The sequence below is a fragment of the Electrona antarctica genome (assembly GCF_951216825.1).
Source record: "Electrona antarctica genome assembly, chromosome: 24".
Taxonomy (NCBI): Eukaryota; Metazoa; Chordata; class Actinopteri; order Myctophiformes; family Myctophidae; genus Electrona; species Electrona antarctica.
In genome coordinates, this window is record NC_136803.1 from 2,738,757 (window position 1) to 2,746,256 (window position 7,500).

Genomic DNA, 7,500 nt, shown 5'->3' on the forward strand with positions numbered 1-7,500 from the left:
CTGACAATGACTCACAAATCATTGTGAGAGTCTTCTTCTTTTGGCTACCAGGGGTCGCCAACAGAGAATCGTCTGTTTTCATCTGCTTCTGTTCTGTTGCGTCTTCCTCTGTCACTAAAGCCACCATGTCACGCTCATGGCCTTCAGCCTATTTGCGTCTTGCTTGATTGCTTGCATCGTGCTTTGTGAGCGCACAGAAGGGCCGTGCATCGTTTTGTAAGCACTCAGAGCTTTGGGTAGTGTTTTACGTGTTTTTTGTAAGCCAGCGATCATTTGGAAGGGTTTGCACATTATTTCATAAGCGCACAGAGCCTTGGAGAAAGGCTGTACATGTTTTTTATGTAATCGCACAGAGCTTTGAGGAGAAGTGCTATACATAAAAAAAATTTAAAGCGCAGAGAGATTTTGGAAGGGTTGTACATGTTGTTTTAACCCATTTTGGGCGGGAACCCCTTTTGGTGTTAGCATTATGTTATGCTTTAGCTATTGAAAAATAGCAGATCTACAAGCTCATAGCGCGGCACCGAGTGCCGCGCTACGAGCTTGTAGGTCTGCTATTTTTGAAAAATCGTGAAAGTGTGGTGCAAATATTTGAATATATTTTCTTTCAGAGCGAACATTTTTAACTCAAATCTTTGCTTCTGGGGGGGTCACTGGAACTACATATTTTCAGATGGGGGTCGGTGGCAAATTACATATATTTCTTGGGGTCCTTGACATGAAATATTGAGCACCAAAGCACTGATATATAGAAAACCTTCAGGATGTTTTTAATTTTGATGTCGGGCCTAAATGGGTTAAGCACAGAGAGCTTTTGGAAGGGCTTCGCTTCTCCACGGAGGAGCCAATGTTTAGACCAGGCCTCGCGTTCTGCCACCAGAGCATGGCAGAGCGTTGGCATCTCATATCTTCCTAATATGGAAAACAATGTTTGATGCTGGTTTTACACACTGAGTTCTATGGAGCACCGAGACGATGTGTACTGGACTCACACAGCTGCTGGAAAGTAACTCATTAGTCATTACATTTACTACAGTACTTCTACTTCAGTACTTTACTTGAATATTACCATTGTTTCTCTACACTACCTCGCTATACACCCTCAGAGTATCAGTACATTCCATTGTGACAACTTAAGTTTTTTTTTGATTATTACAAAACCTACATTAACCCATTTTGACCTGAGATCAGATTCTAAAAATGTCTTTTCGATTTTTCAAAAATAGCAGACCTACAAGCTCATAGCGCGCCACTCGGTGCCGCGCTATGAGCTTGTAGATCTGCTATTTTTCAATAGCTAAAGCATAACATAATGCTAACACCAAAAGGGGTTTGGTGAAAAAATGGGTTAACCATTGCTATTTTCATCATCTGGCATTGAGTATATTTTGATGCCAGTTGGCAAGTTGCTCAAGTCAAATATTGAAACCAGGCCTTTTTATTAAGTAACAGATTATTTTGTTTCATTTTGCTGAAGTAGCCTACAACATGTTCATATACCTCTGAAGTACAACATGTTCATATACTTCCACCACTGTTTAGGTGTGACTGAAAGGTGTTTTCCTTGTAAAATATCAAAAGAGGAGTTAACGGGCAATTATGGGCACTGTATTTTGCCCGTAAACCTCAAGTTTAGCAGCATATACAGTTAATATACGGTAATATACAGGTGTGATGGTACAATTCGGGCGTTTACGGGAGTTTGTTGGAAAGTTTAACGAGTTTATCCGTGCGCATGCTTTGTGCGCATTGATATTCGGTGAATGAAGAATCCAAACATGAAGGGAAAAAAAATCGCTTGGTTCAAAATACTATTATGTTGAATAAAACCCATATTTTCTTATTTTATTATTCACTTCCAGTTCAAACTGTGACGTGCACGAGCTCAGAACGTGCACGAGCTCAGAGCGTGCACGAGCTCAGAACGTGCACGAGCTCAGAACGTGCACGAGCTCAGAACGTGCACGGGCTCAGAACCTTAGAGTATATATGAATAGAGACGGCACCGGATTTCTCCTCCCATCCACTTGCATTAAGTTGCTCAAAAGCGCATGAGGCGATTTCACTCAGGAACAGAGTGCATTCTGGGATATGCATTGGACCCATATCGTGAACGCGCTGGCCGTTGACTATCATTGCACGCGTTCACGTGCGTTCACGTATGAAACAGCGTTCACGTGTCATCATGAACGTGCGCAATGATAGTCAACGGACCAGCGCGTTCACGATATGGGTCCAAACCGCAATACCAAATTCGGCCACTATGTCCATTTCGCCTCAGGGTTTCCTCCGGGTGCCGTCTCTATTCATATATACTCTAAGCTCAGAACGTGCACGAGCTCAGAACGTGCACGAGCTCAGAACGTGCACGAGCTCAGAACGTGCACGAGCTCAGAACGTGCACGAGCTCAGAACGTGCACGAGCTCAGAACGTGCACGAGCGTGTCCGTGTGGTTCAAGCGGAACCCATCCACACAGGGGTGTCCATGAGGCGGTTTAGCCCGGAAGTTTAAGTGTTAGAAAAGGTCTAATTTCTTCTACGGTTAATATTTTGCAAATGCAAACACAGGATTTCAGTAGAAAACACTCCGCACCACAATATGAGCGGTGTTATGGGGACTTTATCAATATGATTTTTTTTATATTGATTTGCTGTTGTTAAAATCGCGTCCGTTTCACTTCAACTCAAGTATTTTAGACGTGTACACACGTCCTCGCGCATTTTCATTGATATCAAACGAAAGAAAAATATGATTCTTTTTTTGTTTGTAGTCATCAGGGTGATATCGTTACGTCATGTTGTAGTATTGTTTTGTAGTCATCAGGGTGATATCGTTACGTCATGTTGTAGTATTGTTTTGTAGTCATCAGGATGATATCGTTACGTCATGTTGTAGTATTGTTTTGTAGTCATCAGGATGATATCGTTACGTCATGTTGTAGTATTGTTTTGTAGTCATCAGGGTGATATTGTTACGTCATGTTGTAGTATTGGTTTGTCATCAGGATGATATCGTTACGTCATGTTGTAGTATTGTTTTGTAGTCATCAGGCAGGAACAATCAAACGGAACTTCATTTTCCCTCAAACCAGAAGAATAACAATAAAAGCTCTCGTAGCCTGTGGCTTTTATTGAGAAAAATCAGTTTGAGGGAAAAGGAAGTTCCGATTGATTGTTCCTGCATGCCTGACGACTACAAAACAATACTACAACATGATTGACGTAGCGATATCATCCACTCCCGACCGCATCATAAACCCGAAATGGAATGCTGCCCAGGCTACATATCTCATAATCCAGGGAGCTCTCCGTGGGTTTGACCAGATGGATATACTAAGCTCTTAATTTCTGACTTCAACATGCCTCTCGTTTAAAATATGAACGCGGGGGATTATCGAGCGACTTTATCGTAATCATAGCGAGATAAAGCAAGCAACATTATTTCTCCCGGTTTTTGTACGGGGGGGGGGGGGGGGCTTTCAGAGTAAAAGCTGCCATATCTGCGCGGCACCCCGAGCTGCTATTTTGAAAGAAATCCCGGCGCTGATTGTGTTAACCACTTAAACCCCAGGAAGGTCCAGGGGGTAAAATCAAAAACATCAGAGTTGGAACCTGAGACCAATTGGGTCTTAATTTACCCGCTGAGAGCTGTTCATGAGGTGGACAGCCTCTGCCCCTCTGCCCCTCTGCCGGCGGGGGCAAACATTAAAGGACTATTTTCAGTCTATGGATCATGCATATATACTGTACATGTATATAGTTGTGAGTTGTGACTTTAAAAGCACGTCGGGCCTGGTGGCCTGGTGTCGTTCTGTGACTTCACGTTTCACGGGCCGCTATGTGAGCTTTTATAGAAGAGAGAGAGAGAGAGAGAAAAACTATTTATCATGAATAATAAGTGTCTTAAACGAGAACATGTGAGGCATATGAGTCTCTGATGCCCAGTTTGTAAAAAAAACAAAAAAGCAAAACAAAAAAGAAAGCAGCATGAAGCACGACTGTTGCACTCCCTGGACCAACACACACTGATTGGAGAGAGAGAGGGAGAGAGAGAGGGAGAGAGAGAGAGAGAGAGAGAGGGGGGGGAGGGAGGGGGAGTGAGAGAGAGAGAGAGGGGAGGGAGGGGGAGTGAGAGAGAGAGAGGGGGAGAGAGGGAGAGAGGGAGGGGGGAGAGAGAGAGAGAGGGGGGGGAGGGGGGGGAGAGGGGGAGAGAGAGAGGGAGAGGGAGAGGGAGAGAGAGGGTGAGGGAGGGAGGGAGGGGGAGAGAGGGAGAGGGGGAGGGAGGGAGGGGGAGAGAGGGAGAGAGAGGGAGGGGGAGAGGGAGAGAGAGGGAGAGAGAGGGAGAGAGGGAGGGGGGAGAGAGAGAGAGAGGGGGAGAGAGGGGGGGGGAGAGGGGGAGAGAGAGACAGAGAGAGAGGGGGAGAGAGAGGGAGAGAGAGGGAGAGGGTGAGGGAGGGAGGGAGGGGGAGAGAGGGAGAGGGGGAGAGGGGGAGGGGGAGAGAGGGAGCGAGAGGGAGGGGGAGAGGGAGAGAGAGGGAGAGAGGGAGGGGGGAGAGGGAGAGGGAGAGAGAGGAGGAGAAAGAGGGGGAGAGAGAGGGAGGGGGGGAGAGAAGGAGAGAGAGAGTGGGAGGGAGGGAGGGAGAGGGAGAGGGAGGGAGAGAGAGGGAGGGGGGGAGAGAAGGGGAGAGAGAGAGAGAGGGAGAGGGAGGGAGGGAGGGGAGGGAGAGGGGCAGAGAGAGAGAGAGAGAGAGAGAGAGGGGACAGGGAGAGAGCAGAGTAGTAATATAATGGACAACAGATGTAGTATTTCTTGGAACCGACTCAGAGCTTCAGAACATAAAGATTTTCTTTCTTTTAAATATCCCGGGAGAAGAAGAAGAACATGAGATTCTACATGTGATGTGAGGGAAGATGAAGCACATGATTTCAATTATTACAATAAAACAATACCTTATTTTATTTTAGTACCAGAGATTAGTCGTGCCTATAGAGCAGACCGAGTGGCTTTTAAACAAGAGAGCAGACAGACTGGCTCACAACCGCTGTTGTTTTTTGGCAGCAAATTTTTATTTTAGTTTTAGTCATAGTCTCTTGGATAGTTTTCATTTAGTTTCTGTCACATTTTAGTCACCTGGAATGTTTTCGTGTTTAGTCTAGTTTTAGTCGACTAAATCTACAGTTGATTTGGTCGACTAAAATGTATTTTGGCGGGCCTTGATGCCGTCGCAATGACTGATTTTACACTTGCTGAAAATGGCAGACGCATTGTGTAAAATTACTGGAAATTGTCAGTATATTTAGTCATAGTTTTAGTCATCATGGCTTAGTCTTTATTTAGTTTTTATGTCGTTTTTGTCAGTGAAAAAAGGTAGTCGACGAACATTTTTCGTCATAGTTTTAGTCGACGAAAACAACACCGCCCGCGTCACAGGGAATTCCCTTTGCCTTAGTGGTTCACATGTTGGCTTTCCACGTGGGAGACCACGGGTTCGAATCCCAGGGCGTTACACCAAAACCAAAGGCACGTTTCTGACCAAAGGCATGTTTCTGACTGAAGCCGAGCGACATGTCGTGACGTTAACGATATAGAAGGGAAGGGAACCAATAAGGCTCTTCCATACGGGAGTCACGTGTCAAGGGAACCAATAAGGCTCTTCCATACGGGAGTCACGTGTCATGGGAACCAATAAGGCTCTTCCATACGGGAGTCACGTGTCATGGGAACCAATAAGGCTCTTCCATACGGGAGTCACGTGTCATGGGAACCAATGAGGCTCTTCCATACGGGAGTCACGTGTCATGGGTGTTTGGTATAAAAGGCATTTCCTCAGCGAACGCCCCTAAAGACCAGTGGTGGAAAAAGTACTCAAATTTTACTTAACCCATTTTGACCTGAGATCAGATTCTAATGTCTGTTTGAAAATGACAGTTGTCTGAAAAAGCTGTGTTTCTATGTCAGTCGTTCTTCGATTTTTCAAAAATAGCAGACCTACAAGCTCGTAGCGCGCCACTCGGTGGCGCGCTACGAGCTTGTAGACCTGCTATTTTTCAATAGCTAAAGCATAACATAATGCTAACACCAAAAGGGGTTCCCGCCCAGAATGGGTGTTAAGTAAAAGTATATCAATGCTGCAACGTTACAAGTAATTAAGTCTGGCAATCAAAGTTTACTTGAATAAAAGTTACAAAGTATTTAAGTACCAAAAGTGGAAGGTTTCACAAGTTTGTCCGAGGCATAAAATCATTAAAATGTACTGACAATTTGAAGTACTATTTCACGACCTTGATGATGTTCAACTAGAGGTCCAGGGGGTGTATCCTCACTGTTTCACCACTTCCCAAGTTCCCACGACCTTGATGATGTTCAACTAGAGGTCCAGGGGGTGTATCCTCACTGTTTCGCATTAAAGCACAAACCTTGTTCCATGTGGGTTTGTTTTGGGACCGTGTTTATGTTGATGGTCCAATATAAATACTGTGTTTGGCTGCAGGGCAGTACAGTTAGACAACGGTGTCCTTCTTGGAATGTCCGTCCCAAGAAGTCAAACTGGTTACTATTCACAGTGATAGGATCCAACAGGAAGCACGCTGCACATCTCCAGAAATTCTACAGGTGCTGGTCATAAATATACGTACAATGCAAAGGAAGGGATGTCCGCACACTGTTTCTCTGCTCCCAGGAAGATTCTTTAACCCATTTTGGGCGGGTGTTTTAAACATTGTTATACTTTAGCTATTGAAAAATAGCAGACCTACAAGCTCATAGCGCGGCACGGATTGCCGCGCTATGAGCTTGTAGGTCTGCTATTTTCGTCAAAATGTGGCGCAAATCTTTGAATATATATTCTTTCAGAGCGAACGTTTTTAACTCAAATCTTTGCTTCTGGGGGGGTCCCTGGAACGATACATATTTTCAGATTGGGTAGATACCTAGGAGTAGTAATAGACCGCCATCTATTGTCGTGGAAAGATCCGATTGAATCAGTGTGTAAGAAAACAAAGCAAATGATCTACTTCCTTCGCCGTCTAAGATCCTTCGGTGCTAGTAGACGGATTCTTCTTTTTGTTTTTCACTTCTGTCATCATGAGTGTTCTTCAGTGCTGTACTACCACCTGGTATTGATGTTTTTCTGCAGCCCTAAAGTCACAACTGCTGCAACAACTGAACATTTGCTCAAAGATTGTTTGACAACCACTTAAGAGGCTATATCCATCCACGTACGATAGCAGCATTCTAAGGTTGGCAAGGAATATCACCTCAAACGCTAGACATGTGTGGTATGGAGATTGGAGAATATAGGGTTGGCTACCTTCAGGAAGGAGATATGGTGTTCCAATGAGGTCAGACTAAAGAGGTCCTTTGTCCACCAATCGACGTTAAGGCTTAATCAGGAGTTGTAGCCAGGGGTAAGCTATAGCGGTGGACATTGCTCTTGTCTTAATGTCTTTATGTATGTAATCTTGTTTTTGTTTTCTTTGTGCTATGTGTCAAATGTCTG

General features: G+C 44.7%; 1 protein-coding gene across 1 annotated transcript in view; it reads left to right on the forward strand.

The window, feature by feature from the left end:
- LOC306917174 (target of Nesh-SH3-like) overlaps positions 1–7,500 on the forward strand; it is an 81,369-nt gene that overhangs the window by 62,881 nt on the left and 10,988 nt on the right. The window lies entirely within an intron of this gene.